The following is a 5358-nucleotide window of genomic DNA, read 5'->3' as shown; positions in this document are numbered from 1 at the left end:
AAATTCAAACCGAACCCTAGGACCTTCCCTCATTTTGTAGAACACTCCATTTACTTGTTTGGCCCGGCATGGCCAGGGGGTTAGGACGCTCGACTCGCAATTTGCGGGTCGCGGGTTCGCATCCCCGTCCCACCAAACATGCTTGCCATTTCAGCTTTGGGGGCGTTATAATGTGACGGTCAATCCCACTATTCGTTGGTAAAAGAGTAGCCCAAGAGTTGGCGGTGGGTGGTGATGACTAGTTACCTTCCCTCTAGTTTTTCACTGCTAAATTAGGGACGGCTAGCGCAGATAGCCCTCGTGTAGCTTTGTGCGAAATTCAAAACAAAATAAACTCTGACCCCTGTGAAGAGTTTCCAACAACAATTGTAAGCATACATGAACGAATCTCACGTGTTCTTGAATAGTTTGATTGTTGGTTTTTCTGATTGTCAATTTTACTTTCCATATCTAAAATCATCACAAAGACCTAACGCGTTAAATACTTACTAAAAACTTTTGGTAATTCAAAAAGTGTTAAAAGTGCCTTAAGTGATAGTTAGTGGGCTAGTCCTTTAATCCAGTTAGAAGAACAATCGCCTGACAAACGAATGTTCCCGGGTATGATCTTGACCCTAATAAATTCAAAATAAGAATCCTACCGAAAAAGCTGGAAATCCAGTGATGCTGAATGCTGAGACAAGACCCAAGGACAGACCTTGTTTATCAGAAAGGAAGAATATAGTAGTATGAATAATTAGAAAGTACACTTTATGGCTAAGGGTGGAAAAAAAAAAAAAGGTCCAACTTTAAGGTCAGTCAGTAAACTACCAACACTTCATGAAATGTAGTTCGGTTGAGGAAAAACTTCGGATCTAGGGTTCTTTTATATTATAAACTACTTCAATTAAGCCTGAACACAAATCACTACATTTCTTCGTTGAGGCTGAAAATGGAAGTCATTATTGTCAAACTGTGGGCTTTGCTTTATTGTGAACTTGCAGAGTACCCGATGTTGCTCGAATGAAAATGGCTTTAAATATCCCGAGTTGTTTTGATTAAATCGGCCATATTAATCGTAATTTTTTGAAAAAAATCAAAATGGTTCTTCACCTACCTAAATATTTTAATTAAAGTCAATAACAAAAATGTGCGAAAAAAAATTTGCTAATGCTATTTTCAATTAAAGCAAAACCGTGTACATTGCTCCTGCTTCTTGCACGTGTTTTGCATGACATTCCAAGTTTCCAAAACAAAATTCCCTAACTTCTGGTATTCTGATTTTTGCTGTGTGGTCAAGTGTCGTTTGCAGCGGATTCTGACTTGACTTCATTATCGTTCCGTTTAACGAAGAATTGATTAATTCTCTTCTCGTTGCAAAACAATGTAAATGAAAAATTGCCGATACCAAACGTTTTTGTAAAGTCATCGTATAGCTGATTCTTGCGAGTACACGAAAGCAAAGTAAAAGAATGGCTGAAGCAAGCCTATTTTGTTGAAGGAATGTGGCCGCGTGTTCGAGAGAAAGCTAAGCGACGATATATATTTTGATTATTACCAAACAAGGAGTGTGAAAGCGTTCTCGACAGAGTGACAAAGGGAATAAGTCTTTTATAGTTAGTGATTGCTAAAAGGTTAACCCTTTAACTCAGTTGGTAGAGTATTCATTAGGAGAGATGACTAGTTCAAGCTTGTATGACGGGAGATCCAAACATAAGTAAACCACCTCGTCCTATAAACGAGATATAACACGCGCCGCGTGTGATAATTTTTTTGTCTATAGAACTATGGAAATACTCAGTAAGTCAGAGTTTATTAATAATGGAACAATACTTTCGAAGTTCGAAAAAATCTGGTGAGTTTTTCACTTTACAAATTGTTTGAATTCTAACTTTTCAAAAGCTTTTGCGGCCTTCGCAAATATAAATTTATTCACATTTGCCAATGTTTGAGCTATACAGATCAATCGAACGACAGCGAAAATATTACCGTCTCTCAAAGCTAATATGTTACTGTTACATTCAATCATAACACATTAGAAGACTATCAAAAAGCTAATATGTTATTGTTACATTGAATAATAATACATGAGAAGACTATCAAAAAGCTAATATGTTATTGTTACATTCAATAATAATACAATAGAAAAATATCACAAAGCTAATATGTTATTGTTACATTCAATAATAATACAATAGAAGAGTATCACAAAGCTAATATGTTATTGTTACATTCAATAATAATACAATAGAAGAATATCACAAAGCTAATATGTTATTGTGACATTCAATAATAATACAATAGAAGAATATCACAAAGCTAATATGTTATTGTTACATTCAATAATAATACAATAGAAGAATATCACAAAGCTAATATGTTATTGTTACATTCAATAATAATACAATAGAAGAATATCACAAAGTTAATATGTTACTTGTACATCCCATTATAACATAGTAGAGTAATATCTTAAGACTTCATAATTCACTATCACATCCTATGATTACGCGTTAGTTTCATTTCATAAAAATATATTTCATTTCCTTATTTTGATATAATATTTTTGTTATATTATAAGATGAGATGTCACCCTCATGCCCTGAGATAAAATATTACTTCAATATTCTAAGCTCATTGCCAAGAAGGCTGATTTACAACACTTGTTTTCCTCGTTATAAATACACAATGTTTCTAGACTAAAGCGGAGAAGAAGCGTGGATTTTTTAATTCTATCGGTGATAACGTTAATATAATAAGCATACTAATCGCACATTAGTTTTGAAGATACTGTTCCCTTGCAACGATTTGAACCAGGAAACTAATGCAAAACGAGTGACACGAAAAACTAGCCTATGTAACAATATTCACTCAAGGTAGCACACAGTTTCAAGTTTTAGTAGCGGCTTCGCTGTTAAAATTCGTTACAAAAAGGAATATTTTGCATGGCAATATCACCGGACAAACAACTCTAAAAGTCATGGTTCGATTTCCCTTGGTGGGCAGAGTTCAGATAGCCAATTTTGTAACTTTGCGCTCAAATAACTTTATGATTCCTACTAGTGTTTTAAGTTCTAAAGAATATCCGCGTAGAAAGATTATTTTACGGTCAATTAGTACTGTTGTTATCCGGCATTGAATTAAATACACGTTTGGATAAATCCTAATTTGATCAAAAAGTAATGACAAAATACAAAAATAGCAACATTCCCCTAAAAAAAAAGTAGTTAATATTGATTGATAGGATGGTAAACAGATTTTGAAACATAAATTTTTGAACAACAGACTTATATCCTGCTTGTAATTTATTTATACATAAATACTGTGCTATAGCCATTCACAGTATTTTTCTATCTAAGGGCGTATCACCAGAACGGTCTTTGTTAGCGTCTCGAAACGTGATCTCTGTTTTGTTTTCTATCAGGAGCGGATATTTCGAGTCCTGTCTGGTTGGTCTATTTGCTGATTGTGTGTTTTCGTCAACATAGAACATTGTTTAAACCACGAGTTGTTCGGCATTAATTTTACAAATCAGGATCTGGAGTTTAACTCGAGATATGTGGTAATTCGTTTTGCGTCTCTCGCGAATATGATTTTTGTTTTAGTATTTATGTGCAAAGCTACGTAAAAGCTACTTTTGTCTAATCGAATATTGGAATTTGGTTCAGAAGTGTGAAATACGTTTTTGCGGTAATTGGTCGCGAATTCACAATTTGGGCGTGCTATCCCTAAACGCCACGCCATTACCTGAGCAGGATTGACCTCGGGGTGAGAGTTTTACCAATTAAGTTAAAGGGTTAATTCATCAGCCATCGCTAGTAAGACACTTTTTAACACCTCACATTCCAATGCTAGAAACCGGGTTTCGATAACCTATTTGTAGCTTTGTGCTTAGCTACACACAAACAAAAACACCTCACGTTACCACAAATACATAGTTTATTTGTCGGGATGTTTGCATACCTGCCCTATTTTGATTTATTTTTGGGAATTAATTATCATTCTGTATGAAATATTGAAATTATTATATTTTTTAAACAAACTTACACATTTTAAAGTCAGAATATCAAAGTTTATCTTTAACTTATAATTCGTTCATTAAAAAATTAATTTTTGTAACATTATTTAATATTTGTTTTATGTTAACTATTTAACACTATGTTTTGTTTTGTGAACACAGAACATTACGTAGGGCCGGGTGTGTCTAAGTGGTTAACGTGTCGGACTGCGAATGGAAAGGTTAGAGTTCGCGCTGCGATCTCCCTATTAACATGCTCCACACTTTCAGCTATTGGTGAGTCATAAGAGTGGCAGTCAACCTCGTTATTTAGTTCGAGGCTGGAAATATTTGTCGTGGCATGGCAGCTGTTTCTTCTTTCCTTCTTGTCAGTAGCTCAAAATTAGTGACGGTTGTATCTTAATCCTATACGTTTCTGATTTGATCGTTTAAATCACGTGAGAATAAGGTGTTTGCTGGTCGTGTTAAAAATTCCAAAATAGCAATTGACACATAGCAATATATATATATAATATTTAGAATAAGTTTATACGATATGATTTACATTTTTTGGACGCTTATCACAATAAATTACTTCCTGCTTCATACATACATAGTTTGTAGTATTTTCCTTAATATTAATAACATTTAATTGCCAAAGATAGCGCGAAGTGTTTCAGAAATATGTAAAATATTAATTTTATAGAATATTTATAAATAACGCTATTTCAGAAGTTTTACCTGTCTGACGTTGGTAAAAATCCGAATTTCTTGCACACTGTAGAAAACACAAGCAAAAACTCTAATGGACTGCAACTGCCTATTAATTAAATTAATGTAAATGGGACGATATTTTGACAAGCAGTTGAAGTATATCAATATTCTCAAACCTTCTACGCCTACTCTGCTTGAAGTTCCGCTGAAACAAAAGCAATAACTTACTTAGCAGATACTATAAAACCAATCGAAACTCTAAGCCGCAGAAATAAAATGTTAACTAAACAGTAACAAAAAATATATTTCTACCTTGAATTTGGTAACACGGTTAGGTATATATATACAGTTATGATAACAAGGAAACACACGCATCGGCTTAAAACGTCTCATCAACTTTACTATCATTGGATAATTTGCTATATGTGTTTAACCAATGAGAGAAAACATAGTGCGGGTTTTTTTTCCAGACTTGCGTTTTCGCGGAAGGATAATTTAGATACGTTTAACACGTTCTGTGCTTCACTGATGACATAAATAAATATCATGATGTTAAAAATGTATTCATACAAAATATTCCCAGATAGATAGGAGAAACTTAATCACCTGAAATCCAATCATGTTCGACAAATAAGGTCTTGTTGTCTTGTTTCGGTCATTGTACAGTA

The 5358-nt window shown here is 34.0% G+C and overlaps 1 protein-coding gene across 1 annotated transcript in view; it reads right to left on the bottom strand.

The window, feature by feature from the left end:
* Positions 1–4922, bottom strand: part of LOC106466214 (sodium-coupled monocarboxylate transporter 1-like) — a 54732-nt gene extending 49810 nt beyond the window's left edge. Inside the window, exon 1 of the mRNA XM_022394692.1 lies at positions 4718–4922. The gene's annotated coding sequence lies outside the window, so the exon portion shown is untranslated. The remainder of the gene's footprint in view (positions 1–4717) is intronic.
* Positions 4923–5358: the final 436 nt, after the last annotated feature.

The sequence above is a fragment of the Limulus polyphemus genome, unplaced genomic scaffold (assembly GCF_000517525.1).
Source record: "Limulus polyphemus unplaced genomic scaffold, Limulus_polyphemus-2.1.2 Scaffold72, whole genome shotgun sequence".
NCBI classification, from domain to species: Eukaryota; Metazoa; Arthropoda; class Merostomata; order Xiphosura; family Limulidae; genus Limulus; species Limulus polyphemus.
This window is presented reverse-complemented; position numbering and strand designations above follow the sequence as displayed.